This window comes from Bubalus kerabau, chromosome 1 (assembly GCF_029407905.1).
Source record: "Bubalus kerabau isolate K-KA32 ecotype Philippines breed swamp buffalo chromosome 1, PCC_UOA_SB_1v2, whole genome shotgun sequence".
NCBI lineage: Eukaryota > Metazoa > Chordata > Mammalia > Artiodactyla > Bovidae > Bubalus > Bubalus kerabau.
Window position 1 is genome coordinate 195,534,653 of NC_073624.1, and position 18,164 is coordinate 195,552,816.

Consider the following 18,164-nt stretch of genomic DNA (forward strand, 5'->3'; position numbering starts at 1 on the left):
GAACCAATATATTCCAATCTTCAAAGTGTACAGAATGAGAAAATTTTTAAAGATAACATGAAGATAGGGGCTTCCCTGATGCTCCAGTGGTTAAAAAGCTACCTTGCAATGCAGAAGACAATGGTTTGGTCCCTGGTCTGGGAAGATCCTGCATCCTGTGGGGTAACTAAATCTGTGTACCACAACTACTGAGCCCGTGCTCTACCACAAGAGAAGCTGCCTCAATAAGAAACCGATACATTGCGACTAGAAAGTTAGCTCCAGTGTGCTGCAACTAGAGAAAGCCCATGTGTAGCAACAAAGACCCACTGTTGCCAAAAATAAATAAATAAACGTTAAATACATGAAGACAAAATGTTTTAAAATAATTATTTTATTTTATTTATTTTAATTGGAGGCTAATTACTTTACAATATTGTAGTGGTTTGTGCCATACATTGACATGAATCAGCCATGGGTGTACATGTATCCCCCATCCCGAACCCCCTTCACACCAATTTTATTATATTTTATTAACAGGAACAAAGAATTTTTGCTCTTGCTAAAAAGACACTTTTATTGAGAATATTTCTCTACTGAATGTAATGCAGTTGAAAGTGACTTATTATTGTTTCAAATTTTAGTTTACTACCTCGTGATAAAGAAATAGAGGAAAACAACAGAATGGGAAAGACTAGAGATCTCCTCAAGAAAATTAGAGATGCCAAGGGAACATTTCATGCAAAGATGGGCTCGTTAAAGGACAGATATGGTATGGGCCTAACAGAAACAGAAGATATTAAGAAGAGGTGGCAAGAATACACAGAACTGTACAAAAAAGATCTTCACGACCAAGATAATCACGATGGTGTGATCGCTCACTCAGAGACAGACATCCTGGAATCAAGTCAAGTGGGCCTTACAAAGCATCACTACGAACAAAGCTAGTGAAGGTGATGGAATTCCAGTGGAGCTATTTCAAATCCTAGAAGATGATGCTGTGAAAGTACTGCACTCAATATGCTAGCAAATTTGGAAGACTCAGCAGTGGCCACAGGACTGGAAAAGGTCACTTTTCATTCCAATCCCAAAGAAAGGCAATGCCAAAGAATGCTCAAACTACCGTACAATTGTACTAATCTCACACACTAGTGAAGTAATGCTCAAAATTCTCTAAGCCAGGCTTCAGCAATACATAAACCATGAACTTCCAGATGTACAAGCTGGTTTTAGAAAAGATTTGGGAGAATGGCATTGAAACATGTTTAATATCATGTATGAAACGAGTCGCCAGTCCAGGCTTGATGCACGATACTGGATGCTTGGGGCTGGTGCACTGGGACAACCCAGAGGGATGGTATGGGGAGGGAGGAGGGTTCAGGATGGGGAACACATGTATACCTGTGGCGGATTCATTTCGATATTTGGCAAAACCAATACAATATTGTAAAGTTTAAAAATAAAATAAAATTTAAAAAAAAAAGAAAAGGCAGAGGAACCAGAGATCAAATTGCCAACATCCGCTGGATCATGGGAAAAGGAAGAGAGTTCCAGAAAAACATCTATTTCTGCTTTATTGACTATGCCAAAGCCTTTGACTGTGTGGATCACAATAAACAATGGAAAATTCTGAAAGAGATAGGAATACCAGACCACCTGACCTGCCTCTTGAGAAACCTATATGCAGGTCAGGAAGCAACAGTTAGAACTGGACATGTAATAACAGACTGGTTCCAAATAGGAAAAGGAGTACATCAAGTATATTGTCACCCTGCTTATTTAACTTCTATGCAGAGTACATCATGAGAAACGCTGGACTGGAAGAAGAACAAGCTGGAATCAAGATTGTCGGGAGAAATATCAATAACCTCAGATATGCAGATGACATCACCCTTATGGCAGAAAGTGAAGAACTAAACAGCCACTTGATGAAAGTGAAAGAGGAGAGTGAAAAAGCTGGCTTAAAGCTCAACATTCAGAAAACTAAGATCATGGCATCTGGTCCCATCACTTCATGGCAAGAAGATGGGGAAACAGTGTCAGACTTTATTTTGGGGGGGCTCCAAAATGACTGCAGATGATGATTGCAGCCATGAAATTAAAAGATGCTTACTCCTTGGAAGGAAAGTTATGACCGACCTAGATAACATATTAAAAAGCAAAGACATTACTTTGCCAACAAACGTCCATCTAGTTCAGGCAATGGTTTTTTCCATGGTCATGTATGGATGTAAGAGTTGGACTATAAAGAAAGCTGAGCACCCAAGAACTGCTGCTTTTGAACTGTGGTATTGGAGAAGACTCTTGAGAGTCCCTTGGACAGCAAAGAGATCCAACCAGTCCATCCTAAAGGAGATCAGTCCTGGGTATTCATTGGAAGGACTGATGTTGAAGCTGAAACTCCAACACTTTGGCTACCTGATACAAAGAGCTGACTCATTTGAAAGGACCCTGATGCTGGGAAAGACTGAGGGCAGGAGGAGAAGGGGACGACAGAGAATGAGATGGTTGGATGGCATCACTGACTCAATGGGCATGGGTCTGGGTAGACTCTGGCAGTTGGTGATAGACAGGGAGACCTGGCGTGCTGCGGTTCATGGGCTCGCAAAGAGTCAGGCATGACTGAGTGACTGAACTGAACTGAAATGCTATTTCTAATTTTCTGTTTGTGATATGGTTTTTAAATTTACACACTTATATACAGCTTTGGCAACAAAAATTAATAATGAAAACATTTTCAGTCATTATTTTCAAAATGCTTTCTCTCAAAAAACAACCAATTTCTGATTTTACTATATTAGTTGAGTGATTAAAGACTTTCATGTAAATTCCACTCTTTCATTAACTGTGATCTTGGGGAAGACCCTTCACCTTTCAATGCCTCAGTTTCCTCATCTATAAAATGGATTCAGTAGTCTCTACCTTCTAAGACTGTGTGAAGAGTCAGTGACTTAATTCATTAAAATAGAACATCTGGCTCATACTAAACCCTATGTAAATGGAATGTGTTAAGTGTTAGTTTAGTTTTACAAAAATTTCTGCCAAGAGTTCTACTACCAATAGCTGCGTGTCATCACAGAAGATCAGCATAATTGGACATATGTCTTTTTATTTAAAAACATGCAAAACCTTATGCTTGACTATGCCTTAATTATTTTGACCCAAGATAACCTACAAACCTCTCTATGACACAAAAGATTGCCACGGTTATTTCCCATTTCATTCAAAATATTGTAAAGCCTCTACTATTTGCAGTTCTGTTATTTAATGTAATATTGTCCACAAATTTCTTTAACAGAATACAATAAGCTACAACATATGGAAGCATCCTAATATGAGTGAACAATGAAGATAATGCTGCAGCTTTCAGAGCTGGGGCACTCCTGTCTGCCTGCAGTGTCCTATGTGACAGCTCAGTCATGAGATGGATCCGACTTACTAGATCTCAAATTCTGGTAAGCTTGTTGCTGTTTGTGTTGTTCAGTCAGCAAGTCATGTCCGATTCTTGGCAACCCCATGAACTGCAGCACTCCAGGCTTCCCTGTCCTTCACTATCACCTGGAGTTTGCTCAAATTCATGTCCAGTGAATCATTGATGCTGTTTAACCACCTCATCCTCTGCCACCATCTTCCTCTTTTGCCTGCAATCTTACCAGTAAACTTGCTCCCTTTATAAAACTTTTAGATAAAAGTAAATATAAAGGAGATGTCCTTTTCAGTCTTTCCTCCACTGTGGAGTCTACTCATCTGGTCCAGTGGTTTCCCAGCAGAGATTCCATGCAGAGCTGCTGAATCAGACCCCTGGGTGCAGCCTGCTTCTCAGCCAGCTCCCAGCCAGGGATGGTCTGACAGCTGATGAATATCTAACCTCACGAGGTAGCCTTCTTTCCTGTAGCCTTGACAGGTGGTCATCTTCTTGCACATTTCCAATGACCAAGAGTTTATTACCTCCCACTTCAGTTCAGTCACTCAGTTGTGTCTGATTCTTTGTGACCCCATGGACTGCAGCATGCCAGGCTTCCCTGTCCATCACCAACTCCCGGAGTTTACTCAAACTCATGTCCATCGAGTCAGTTATGCCATCCAACCATCTCATCCTCTGTCATCCCCTTCTCCTCCTGCCTTCAATCTTTCCCAGCATCATGGTCTTTTCAAATGAGTCAGTTCTTCTCATCAGGTGGCCAAAGTACTGGAGTTTCAGCTTCAGCATCATTCCTTCCAAAGAAATCCCAGGGCTGATCTCCTTCAGAATGGACTGGTTGGATCTCCTTGCAGTCCAAGGGACTCTCAAGAGTCTTCTCCAACACCACAGTTCAAAAGTAGCAATTCTTCAGTGCTCAGCTTTCTTTATAGTCCAACTCTCACATCCATACACGACTACTGGAAAAACCATAACTTTGACTAGATGGACCTTTGTTGGTAAAGTATTCTTTGCCTCCCAGTGTCTAGAATGCCTCCCATTCTATTACCTCCCAGTGTCTCTGTTTTTTAATGTTATCTAGGTTGGTCATAGCTTTACTTCCAAGAAGCAAGCGTCTTTTATTTCATGGCTGCAGTCACTATCTGCAGTGATTTTGGAGCCCAAAAAACTAAATAAAAAAATAAAGAAAATAAGAAAAATTTTTTAAAAGTCTTTTACTGTTTCCATTGTTCATTCTATTACCTCCCAGTGTAGCTCATATCACTTTTGCATTCCTGTAATTGTCAGAACACGTTTTCTTCCACCTCACTGTAATTTTCTCATTGGTGTATTTTACTCTCTGGTGTCACATAGAAAACATGTCACACCATCTCTCCCACCCTCATTTCTCCTCTCTCCTCTCCAGACTCTTTAATCCAGCCCCATTTGCCTTAATTTCTGGGATTTCTTCCCTCCCGATGCCCCTCCCCTGGCTGCTCTCCTACTTGGGAATGTTGCTCAATATCCCTTGTGTCATCAGACCAGGTCAAGATGCTGTGAGTGTGTGACCTCCTCACCACTGCTGTGGTAGCATCATCAATGCCAAAGAAACTCATCGTCACCAATTAAGCTTCCCGTGTTCTCTTTATATGCGCCCTGAGTGTAGCTGCACCATGTACATTCATTGACAGTAGAAACACCTTTTATAATTGAACTGAGATATTCTCAATTCTAGACATTTTCATCTAGAATTTCAAACTCTCATCTAGACATTTATGTTTTCTCCTATGTGATATACTGGCTTGCAGTGCAAAACTTTAAAGATTTGATATCGTCTATTTAATCTATCGTAGTCTTATTTTATACCATAAAAAGTATGACATCAAGACAAATACTGAACCTACAAGTAAGGTCAGCTGCTACCAGGTAGGCCCAGTTCTGCTGAATAACATGTTTTAGTATTTATTTTCATTTATTTACTTGGCTGTGCTGGGCCTTAGTTGGGGCACATGGAATCTGTGATCTTCGATGCAGCATGTGGGATCTTTAGTTGTGGCAGGTGAACCCTTCGTTACATCATGTGGGATCTAGTACCCTGAGCAGGGATGGAACCTCGGCCCCTGCATTGGGAATGTGGAGTCTTAGCCACACTGGACCACCAGGGAAGTCCCTCCTGAATAACTTTTAGCAGGACACTTCCACTTTCTGCATCTCTCTGCACTCACCAATCAAATAAGAATAGAAATGCCTACCCTCCTGACCTCAGAAAGTTTTAGCAAGAATTAAATGAGTTACAAACAGGGAAAGCCTTTGAAAATGGCTTTTAAAATTATACTATATTATTATTATTACAATGCAACTTGTAGGCATTTAGTACATATTAATGGGGAAATGAAACAGATAGATAAATGATGGAGAGCAGACTGAATAATTACAAGAAGGCAGGATTAGAGGGAAGATAAGATGTAACATCAATTCAAGCTCCTGGCACTGTAAGCTAGCGTCGTCACCGATGGCAACACAGAGAGAATCAATGCTTTAAGTCCAGTGCAGTGTTTAAAGATTGCCGGCTTAGTTTCTGGTGAGAGATTATCTCACCCATGATTTCCATACCTCTGTGCAGTTAATGAGGCATCTTAGTAGCACCTGTTCAGAATTTACCCAGGAAGAAATGAAATGGAAGGAGGCAGGAGCCAAGATGCAAGGCTCACATTCATCAATGCGCATTGCTAGTCTTCCAGGGACAGCGACATATTTAACTGCTGAGTGGCAAATCCCATTTGACTGGTTAAGTAAAAGGTAATGATTAATATCATGCTAAAAGTGTGTGCCTTTCTATCTTTTATTAAATAAAATACACTCATGGCATATGTATGAAACGAAATTGCATTTTTAACAAGTTTTTCATTCTCCCATGAATTTGGCGTCACGGGATATTTGGTCCTGTGCATTTAGTCATTCATCCATTTATTCAAACAAACATCTCCGAAGTGAATTTTATGTGCCAAGTTTTCTCACAGATAGAGCAGAATTAAAAGATGCATAACCCCACCCTGCTGAGGTCCCAGGGGGTGGTGGGAAGGCGAGGGAGAGATGGAGAGAGTGAATGATTTAAATGCAACACGATGTGACAGAGTATGGACTGACTCAGGGTGCACTGGGCTCCCAGGTGATCTTTGAGCAGCAGATGAGTCAGGACTCCACTGCAGATCAGAGAAACCACTCTAGCGAGCCTAAGTAGAAAGAAATTTAATACAAGGAACAGGATGCTAACAAAAATCAATGAACAGTCAGGAGGAGCCGTCTCTATGCTGAGCCTGGAGAGAAGAGTTCTAAAACAACACTACAGAACCCTCCCGACCCCTCCTAAGGGGAGTGCCCTCTCTGCCAAACTCAGGAAGCTTGGAAATCAAGAGGCTGCCAATGCAACGTTGTCTCCAAGAATAGGACTCACTAGCAGTTCTCCAGGGATGACAGTTGTTGGCTCCTACTAGGCCATTGTTGGGAGTCAGGGGTGGTGGAGGCTAATGTGCCTCCATTGCTCTCACCATTTGACTCAAAGCACGTCCTAGAAACCTGCACTTGTGACATACACACAAAGAAATGAGCGAGCCAGAGCTTTGCACTATTTGCTGGGCCTTGTACTCAGCCAAGGGCTTCCCTGGTGGCTCAGATGGTAAAGAATTCACCTGCAATGCAAAAGACCTGGGTTCAATCCCTGGGCTAGGAAGATCCCCTGGAGGAGGGCATGGCAACCCACTCCAGTATTCCTGCCTGGAGAATTCCATGGACAGAGGAGCCTGGTGGGCTACAACCTGTGGGGTTGCAAAGAGTCAGATATGACTGAGTGACTAAGCACAGCACATAATCAGCTAAGGTGAGTGTCTGGCAAGTGGTGGATCTTCCATTCAGAAGTTTTCATGACTATGTAATTCATCTATTCACAATAGATGTATTTCATGCAACTTGGATAGCCACATGTTATTTCCTTGCAATAATGGCCTCCTCTGCCCCTGCTCAGAGAGGAAGAGCTGCTGAAGGCCAGGCTACCACTGAGTTACTGAGTTATAGCACCCAGACAGTGGCATACAACCCACCTGCAAAAGTACAGGTGATATGAGGTGGCTGCTGCGGCTGCTGCTGCTAAGTCGCGTCAGTCGCGTCCGACTCCGTACGACCCCATAGACGGCAGCCCACCAGGCTCCACCGTCCCTGGGATTCTCCAGGCAAGAGTACTGGGGTGGGGTGCCATTGCCTTCTCCTATGAGGTGGCAACAAACTTCAAATGCCTCTCTCTCTCTCTTCCTATCTTTCCAGTCCAAGAAGAAAGAAATTCAAGCAAGCTATGAGAGAATATACAATCAGATAAGCTTTTCAAATAGGTGATGGGCCGAGAAAAATACAGTGAAACATGAACTGACCATTCTACTTGCTTAGGTTCTACCTCATTGTCTACACTTACGTGACAGTCAATGATGATCATAAAGGAGACCAGCGCTAAACCAAGAAGTCACAGAATACCCTAGAATTAGATGCTGGGGGGCAAAAATCCGTGAGTAGATGTCTTCACAAGCAACCATCTACTTCATTCATGGTAGTGGAAGCAAAGAGTAACTTTGAGTTATGAGCTTTCCCCAGATGAATGGAGCTAGTAACTTAGGTCCCTGCTGTGTTTCTGTTTATTCACTTGCGCACACACACACACACACGTGTGCATACATAGGAAGAAAGAAATATCATAAAGATGATCTACGCTTTAACCAATTAACAGTTACAAAATAAGACATATAATTGAATAGTCACCATCAGTACAAGAGGGCAATGCCAAAATTTCCTTGTACTTATAATGAGTTTTTTTCTTCTATCAGATATCTTTTTTTCTACCAAGCTTATGCCAATTATACCTCTCTCGTCTCTTTGACTAATGAGAATAACTGATCCCCACTTTCTAACATTCGTATCTGCCCAAATATTGTATTGTTCAGTCTTCCTCCTTTTTCCCAGAAAGTAGCTAACACTCTTGATTTTAGAATGAATCTTTTAAAATGTATCACTATTTCAAGAGATTTCTGGATCCTGGCCAACTTGACTTGCTGTTATTTAAAAAAAAAAAAAATTAAATGATTAAAACTTAAGAATGCTTTATGCCTGCAAGGTAACTAGCACCAATGAGCTTGTTCAAGGTAAGATTTTTTTTTTCTCTGCTTTAATCTTTTTAACATGAATTAGCTACTGAGAGTTTGTATAGAGTTACAAGAAGATGGTCTGGGGCTTACGGTGTGGCCAAAACATGAATGTCTCCAAAGACTGGCATTTCTTATAACTGCTGAATAATTGTCATGAAAGGGTTGCTGTGAGGACTAAGAAGGGCAGAGCAGGAACTATGGAAACAGAACCTCACAGAGGAATTAAAGAAAAGAACACTATCCAGAACTAAGAGCCCAGTGCACAGCCTTGGCCTTGGGTCCAGCCACAGGGGCCATTCCTCTGGCATTCTCTGCGAGGTCTCAGAACTCCTGGCCCTAAAGTGGAAGGCACCTTCTCTGAGGGGGACATCTTCCCTCTGCAGACAGGAGTCATGCAGACACAGCTTGACTCAAGGGGGAGACAGGCTGGTTCTCAAAGGCTAAAGGGGATGACTGACAGGTCCACCAAGAGGGCTCATCTTCCCTTAGTGTCCAGAAGACAACTATTCCAAGGCATAATGTGAGGAAAAGGATGGGTCAGCCAATTCTTTCAAGGGTAAGTGAAAGTGAAAGTCACTCAGTTGCGTCCAAATATTTGTAACCCCATGGACTATACAGGACATGGAATTCTTCAGGCCAGAATACTGGAGTGGGTAGTCTTTTCCTTCTCTAGGGGATCTTCCCAACCCAGGGATCGAACCCAGGTCTCCCTCAATACAGGCAGATTCTTTACCAGCTGAGCCACAAGGGAAGCCTAAGAATACTGGAGTGGGTAGCCTATCCCTTCTATAGCGGATCTTCCCGAACCAGGAATCGAACCAGGGTCTCCTGCGTTGCAGGCGGATTCTTTACGAACTGAGATATCAGGGAAAGAAGGGCATTATCCAGCTACTCCAGCCAACAAACAACTCATGCAGGATTCACAAAGTAAAAGAAGACCCTAGAGATCTGTTGCCTAAATATCCAACCATAACTTCATATGGTGTTCATAATCTCTGGATAATTGCTCTGCTTTTTCCTTTATTTTGCCTGAGCAGCCTCAGCACTCATGAAATACCTACAACAGTACATGAAAGCCTGCACAGAGGCATGATAGATTAGCCACAAATAATGCCTTGGCCGACTGCAAAATTTCCCATTTTCTTCAAGCTGCTTACGGTGGGGCGGGGGGGGGGGGGGGGGACCCTGCTTTATTAATTATTCTTTTGCCAGCTACTTAGGTTTTAAAGGGGCTTTTATGTGTTCTAAAACCACATTTATGTTAAATACCAGCATAAATGAAGCACAGAAATAAACAGCAATGCTGTCTTGTGGGATCATAGTTCATGGAGATGGTGGTTCTTTCCCCCATTTCCGCTGTTTCACTCAGAGGACATTAAACTATTATCAAGCTTGTCTTCCCTTCCAGGCCTCAAGGACAGATTTAATTTTGTGCTACACTCAGACTTGATGGCTAATAGCAATAATGCTAGTACAAACATCTGGACTCACTACAGGAAATCCTTTCCCTCATTTTGAGAGCCGGCCGCCAACTTGAGTGAAAGGCGGGTAAGAGGCTTCTGCACTTCAGCCACCAACAGAAAACAGCAACATAAAGGTATTCTAGGAAGGAAGGAGGGAAACTGACAAGAAATGAGAACTGAACTTCAGAGAACATTCTGGAATCATAGTGACAATCCATGTGGAGTTTTTATATTTAGAAAATGCTAGGGCAAGAGATACAGAAGACAGGGTTTTTCATCTTTAAAAAGTAACTCACAAATTTAGCTAAAGTCATACATATACCTTGAAAAGGCTGACAGTACAAAGTGAAACATAAAGAGTTTTCATAATTGTATTCGAAATCCTGGTCCTAGCTCAGTAAGATAGAGATAAAGTTGACCCAAACCCTCATACTGGAGATTGTGGAAGTCTAATAGTTCTCTGAGTATCTGGGGATGGGAGTGGGGAGGAGTTATAGTCACAGAAATACTATTTTTCAGCTTTTCAGACTCTACTGAATTGTTCTGAGATTTCCTGTGTGGTAGCTCAGACAGCAAAAATTCCGCCTGCAATGCAGGAGACCCAGGTTTGATACCTGGGTTGGAAAGATCCCCTGGAAAAAGGAATACCAACCTACTCCAGTATTCTTGCCAGGAGAAACCCATGAATAGGGGAGCCTGAGGGTCTACACTCCATGGGGTCGCAAAGAGTTGGGTACCACTGAGCAACTAACACTTTCACTTTATTTCATTTTCTGTGTTTACACCGGTGACCCTAACCTGGGATCCAAATCCTTCTCCATGACTCCACTTGTCATGTGCTCCCTCCCCTCTACCACCAAAGCATCAGCTAAACACAGGTACCAGAACTTTCACAGGAAAGGTGGGAGCCTTTGGATATAATGGGGGAGATGCTTTGCAGGCTGCTGCATCTTAAACTGTAAGAAAAGCACTTGAAAATCCTGAGTTAGTCCTTTCCACCATCCTCGCACCATCGGTTTCTCAGTAGCTGTGGCCCCTTAGCCATATGATCTCCCACCATTTTACTAAGCCTTCGCACCTCTCTCCCATCACATCTATCATGGGATGAATTATGTCCCCTCAAAGATACATTCAAGTCCTAACCCCTAGTATCTGGGTATGTGACCTTATTTAGAAATAGCAGATGTCTCTGCGATGCAGTCAAGTTAAACAGAAGTCATTAGGGTGGGCCCTAATCCAATATGACTAATGTCCTTATAAGAAGAGAAGAGGCACAGAAAATGCCCTGTGACCACAGAACCAGGGACTGGAGTGAAACAGTTCCAGACCAAGAAATTCCCAGGATGGCCAGCCATCACTAGCTTCCTAAGAAGCTAAGAAGCAAGGAAGGATTCAACTGAGAGCCTCTTAGCAGAAGCGTGACCCTGCTGACACCTTGATATCAGACTTGTAGTCTCTCAAACAGTGACAGGATAAATGTGTGATACTTTAAGCCCCATTCTGTTATGGTGGCCCTAAGAAACTAATACAATACCTAAATCTTCCCTCTTTTTCCCTTCCTCCCACTTTCTCAGCAGAGTTATATAGCATCTCATAAGATCTTGACACCTACCCTTATATCCTCAACTTTGACCCACTAGTAGTTGTGAAAAGTGAAAGTGTTAGTCACTCAGTTGTGCCCAGCTCCTTGTAACCCCATGGACTGTAGCCCTGGAGGCTCCTCTGTCCACCAGATGCTCTAGGCAAGAGCACTGAAGTGGGTAGCCATTCCCTTCTCCAGGGGCTCTTCCCCACACAGAGACTGAACACAGATCTCCTTCATTGCAGGCAGAGTCTTTACTATCTGAGCCACCAGCAGTTGATGAGTGTATTTTCCTATTCAAGGCCAGTTTTATCCCTAAGAGATAGTCTGGTGGCAGAGATTAAGAAAATATTTTTTTTCCCCCTCCACTACCTGTAATGTATTCAGATTGTAAAAACAAATAATCCAAAGTCCCCTAATTAGATTTGGAGGTCAAAACTCCACAAACTGGCTGTTGCTCTTGATCACAGAAGCAGACTTTTGCTTCATGACCATTAACAGCTTCCCGTTGTCAATAGGGAGGAAGATCTTCCTGCTTTTCAGAGCTTGTAACGCTGGTGTGAACTGGCCTCTGCCTCCCTGCACCTCACCCCAGCGGCTCCCCAGCCTCCGCTCTTGGCTGGGACAATCCTGGCTTCTTTCACTTCCTTCTTTTCAATATGCGCGCCCTCCGCCCCCTCAGCATTGGCTCTGCTACTCCGGCTGCCCGGAACTCCTTCTCTCCGGACCCCTGCCCCGGCCCCTTTCTGAGCAACCACCTAATCATTCTCAGACCTCACTCAACTGTCAAGTTGTCTGCAAGGCTTTTCCTGACACCCGGAGACTGAGTCACATCCCCCAGTTACAGACTTTTATGGCACCCACTGCTTTCCTTACTGATGTTTATTAGTTTTTAATCATAATAGAAACTCTTTTAATTGAGCTCCTCTGGGAAATTAACTGATGTTTTCAAATCCATCTGGAAAACGTATTGACTGATTGCCAGAGTATGATAAATGCTTGTGACTTCTGCCGCGTAATACCCCCATCACTTCTCCCCCGCCTAGCTGTGCTCTAGCCTTAGGAAGAGAGGGCTGTTTTTGTTCCCTAACTTGTTTATGGCAGTTGAACTTGATAACTATAATTATATAGTTTAATTAAATATCACATAAACTGATCAAATGTGAGCATAAAAAAGAGAGTCACTGTTTCTATGAAAACTTAAGTTCAATGCTATTGCTATGAAAAGACTTGAAAAAACTGGGGGGAAATTGCTCTTAAATTGTAGGCAAGATAAGTATAAAAGATTGGGGAAAATAATAAGTTCTAAATGAATTCAAATTACTTCACAAGTGTCTTTAAGTTCTCCCTCTACTTTAATGTGTTTGAAACTGGAAATTACAGATGATATACATTTTGAGTGGGCTTTATGCAAGAAAGATGATGTTAACCTTCAGTTATCAGACTGATCCTCAAAGAAAGCACCTGGGCCCTACCAAATTCGGCAAATAAACGTTCGTTTACGTGGTTTAAGTAAAAAGTAAAACTGTTATGTTTGTGTATACATATATACACACACGTTCCTTCTGCCTGCATTTCCCAATCACCTAACCAGCTACTAGTCTTGCTGTCTAGATAAAAGGACTTCTGCAGTCAAGATCAGTAAATATTTATTGATGAGATCATTTGATTAACATCCATCTCCCCCTCTTTGTGAATTCCATTATACCAAGGGGCATGTCTACTGGGTTCAACCCCAGAGTTCTAGTGCCCAACACTGGCATGTAGTACATACTCAGTAAGCATTATTCTGAATAAACAAATGAAAGATAATTTCCCTTTACTTTGTGTAATGCAGGGATAGTAGATAATTCAGCAAAATATTTAAACATATTTCTAAAAGATGCTAAAAGCAGTGGGGAAAAAGTATCCCTCAGAGTTCTTTTAAGCAATAAGTGTTAACTTCAACTCTGTGGAAGACTGCTCAGTGTGTCGGGGCATGTTTCTTTCTGACTGATGGGCTGGCTACCCCATTTTGTCTGTGCAGGGCTCCCCGGATAGGTGTAGATCGGAAGCAGGGAACGAAGGAAGCACTTTTTACTCTTCTCTCCTCTATGTTCTGAGAAATCTATTCTCTTCCATGATCGAGGTTTAGTGAACATAACAGATGGGTTTAATCCATAAAACTGAAAAACTTTTCCCATTTCAAATCCATTTCCTGCTTCTCTAGGTAAAACAAAGCTTTCCCTGAGGAAATGATGGAAATGCACTCAAATGGTCTTCAAAGATGCCACATAGCACAAAATATTGCTATACACCGAACCGTGTTTTTTTCATTTACATTTAAAAAGAAATATGAATTGTGGTAGTGGAAAAGAAAAATACAAATAAGAATTAGAACATGTTTTTCAATCCCTGCTTCATTGTGTTCTCCCTCCCCAAGCAGGAATTTCCTAGAAAATGGGCTTGGTAAAAATACATGCCCTACCTATGTTACAGAACTCCTGTGAAGGATCAAAATAAATCACATACATGAAAACTTCCAAAATACCACAAGAGGGAAACACATGTATCCTGTCATCGTTACTACAAGGTGCCCACACCAGATTTCCTCAGCAGCATCAGTCTCTGCCCTTCTTTGAGCCTGGCAGGCTGCACACCATCCACCGCCTTTTGACCAGACATAGGCCGTCTTCTGTTACCACATTCAAGAAGTCCTGGAGTGTACCAATTGCGGGTAGACAGTCAGGTCCTGCTCCAGCAAACCTTCTGGGGAAATCCATAGGACTCTCAATCCATATCTCCTCCCATAGTCTTTTCAAGACAGATATAGAGAGGCAGGATGAGGCCAGGCTCCTGTGAAAACCATAATTTCATTGCTGGTATGGGTTTAAACTTTAACAGCTTTGGTATCCATCTGTAAAAATGTCGTTTCTCTTGGTTCCATCCTAGTAGCTCAAACAATAGAAAATCACAAATCCACCTTCCTTGATAAAATGTAAAAGACTACAGTCTCTGTATAATATATGTGCACTCAAGCTATACTAATTTATTCTACAATTACTTTTATTTTTTAGCATTTTTATTTGGCTCTTATACTACATAATTAATGGTGTTTACATGGAAAGGTTCTTTAACTAATGTAAATAGCATAAGTGGAGTACTGAGCAAGGCTTAAAACAAATAAACATTTTTCTCCTTTTGAAATTTTCTTCACTGTCCTCTGAATGTCTGGCATGAGAGCAGAGTTTTTTAAATGTCAAGGGGAATATAGAAATCAGGTTCCTGACATCCATTCTCCCCTGGTAAGACAGACTTATAATTCTCTTTCCTGTAATGGCTGGCCTGGGGGAGTCAACAGTGACCCGGCTGCCCCAACACATCCAGACTCAGAGGCTTGTCTTTTCTTTGGGAGGTTGCCACTGTTTTTTTCAATGACCTTAAACATAACACAATATCTGGTCCCTACAGATGATTTCCTGCACAGTTTGCAGTACTGGGGATGAGACACTCAAGAGACAAACAAATCAGCTCACTATAAGGGCCAGAAAAAGACCAGGGAAGGTAGGTTTCTAAACACCTCCACCATCATGATCACATCGCCCAGTTGGGGGAGTTATTAGGGCTGTTCCTCCTAGTCAAAGTTCAGACTACATTTTTCTTCAGTGACAGCACAGAGCCAGGTTACTGTAAAATAGAGTTGGCATGATAGTCACTAACTGTCAGGACTTAAGTTATTTTTCTAAGGCGTTCCCAAGGGAAGGCATTGGCATCAAAAGCCATTTCTTTGCTCCTTCTCTCCCAGAGGCAAAGCCTGGCATGCGGAGGGAAGATGCTTCACTCCTCACCACACACCCAGCCCTTAGGAGGCCTTAAGAGGAAGCCTGGCTCCAGGCCATCTCTGGAAGAACAGGCAATGTGTTTTTTAAAGCATCTTTGGAGTTGAGGAGCTGTGGAGCAGGCTAAACCACCAGGCTTTCTCTAGAGCAGGTTTCTCTCAGAACTGATCACAGAGCTGGCAGGGTCTTGAGATCTAAGAGACAATTCAACCCAAGTGAGTTCTGAACAGACATTCCAGAACACAGAGATCCTTGCACCACTTCTATCCAGATTCCAAGAGCATAGCTTGGAACTGGAGTCCAGACCCAGATGACAAGATCAAATGCCTATGACAGGATTTCCCTGGTGGTCCAGTTGTTAAAAATCTGCCTTCCAATGCAGAGAACATAGGTTTGATCCCTGGTTGGGGAACTAAGCTCCCACATGCCATGAGGCAATGAAGCCTGCCCACCACAATGAAGACCCAGCACAGCCAAAACTGAAAAAAAAAAAAAAAAAAATCCCCATGACAAGCCAGTTTTGAGTGCACAAAGTCGCTTAAGACCCATGGCTGCGCTAAGACCTTCAGATTCTCTTAAGACTCTTCCTTTCACATCACATGAACCATGTTAAAATCTATATACATCCTATACTTCATAATTTTGCTATACAAGATTTTATAATTTTACTTTTGAAATCATTTAGCTAAAATATGCTGTGATTTCTTAACACATGCATATTAAAGAACTCTCACTCAGGAAGAGTATCTCATCCAAAAACTGTTTTCAAATATAAAGAAATTGTATTGAACACTGAATCCAGCAATTAATGAACATGACATAATACTGCAGGTTGTAACCATTAATAAATGTTTATTAATTTTGCTTGGGCAGATATTTTTTATTTTGGAGACAATTCTTCCTGGTGAGACTTCAGACATTTTCTCCAGCTTAACTCATATGCCCAGCCCTGTGAGTCCTACTCCTAGAGGTAAACTGGTCCTCTGAGCTCATGGCACTCAGCCAAGCTCTTTCAGAGTGACTAGGCATCAATTACAGCGAGTCAACAGGGATGCTCAACCATCCATGGGACTTCCACTCTCAACTAAAAACATCATGAGGAGGTCTTGTACCATCACCTGACCAACCCAAAAAATTCTTAGTAATTAAATTCTGTTTCTAGAATTTGTGAATTTTGGGCTCCATGGAGATATTTACCTTTAACCAATACTAAAAGCCTTCACTGTTGGCCTTTGGTGGAGTCATACTTCTCATTCAGCAAATGAAATCAGGTTTCACGAATCCAATTATATCTCCATTCTCCAAGAAATGAGATTTGGAAGCTGATTTGGAGTTGCATTTCTAGGAAGTTTTCCTATCACACCACAAAATGTGAGTTACACATGTTCCACCAAGGTGTTTATAACTAGACCCAGGATAACTTTTTTAAAGATAACATATCAGAGACTGTTAGGTGAAGTATACTTTGTCAATTGACTTCTTTTTCATTTTCTTCAAAAAGACTGGGTTTTATCAAAGTATATCAACTCAAAAATAATCATAGGTAGTCGAGTCACAAATTCCCTCTTTTGTTCTCAACACATGCTGAAAATGATAAAGAATTTGAAAACTCAACTTTCTAGATGTGTCCTCTAAAAGTTATTACATAACCAATGTGGTTGTTTAGGGCATTCATTCCTGACCTTAGTTTGTTTTGTATCTTCTTGTAAATCACTGAATATATCCTGAATGCACAGTGATAAACAGTGAATGCACAGTTTATCCATGATAAAAAGCTCACGGATACTGACATCAGACAGCACGGGATAGAATCTCAACTCTGCCATTTTCCGGCTCAGAGAACTAGTGGTGACTGCCAGGGCCATTGCTCAGTCACGTCAGACTGTGTGACCCCATGGACTGCAGCCCACCAGGCTCCTCTGTCCATGGGATTCTCCAGGCAAGAATACTGGAGTGGGTTGCTATTTCCTCCTCCAAGATAACTTCTCGACCCAGGGATCGAACCCTCATCTCCTGCATCTTCTGAACTAGTAGGCAGATTATCACTGAGCCAGAATACTGAGAACTACAGCAAGTTACTAAGCCTCTATTTCTTTTCTATAAAATGGTATGAATAGTACTTAATGGATTGTTCTCAGGAGCAATCAAGTAATACGTGTAAAGCTGTGGTGAACAAATCAACAAGTGTTAGCTTTAAAAATTACTTAATATTATCCACCATTTGATCACTATTTACAGTAACACCTTCTAGAACTAACACCAAAAAAAGATGTCCTTTTCATCATAGGGGATTGGAATGCAAAAGTAGGAAGTCAAGAGATACCTGAAGTAACAGGCAAGTTTGGCCTTGGAAATACAAAATGAAGCAGGGCAAAGGCTAGCAGGGTTTTGCCAAGAGAATGCACTGGTCATAACAAACACCCTCTTCCACCAACACAAGAGAAGACTCTACACATGGACATCACCAGATGGTCAACACCAAAATCAGATTGATTATATTCTTGGCAGCCAAAGATGGAGAAGCTCGATACACAGCAAAAACAAGACGTGCAGCTGACTGTGGCTCAGATCATGAGCTCCTTATTGCAAAATTCAGATTTAAACTGAAGTACAGAAAACCACTAGGCCATTCGGGTATGATCTAAATCAAATCATTTATGATTATTCAGTGGAAGTGGTAAATAGATTCAAGGGGTTAGATCTGATAGAGTCCTTGAAGAACTATGGATAGCAGTT

General features: G+C 41.8%; 1 long non-coding RNA gene across 3 annotated transcripts in view; it reads right to left on the reverse strand.

Moving 5' to 3' along the window:
• LOC129628989 (uncharacterized) overlaps window positions 1-18,164 on the reverse strand; it is a 205,715-nt gene that overhangs the window by 51,109 nt on the left and 136,442 nt on the right. For 2 of the 3 annotated variants that reach the window (XR_008703034.1, XR_008703031.1), the window contains one exon: window positions 13,251-14,445. The exons of the other annotated variant lie outside the window; for it this stretch is intronic. This is a non-coding gene — a long non-coding RNA (uncharacterized LOC129628989). Of the gene's footprint in view, window positions 1-13,250; window positions 14,446-18,164 lie in introns of those variants that run through there. 3 annotated transcript variants of the gene reach the window in all.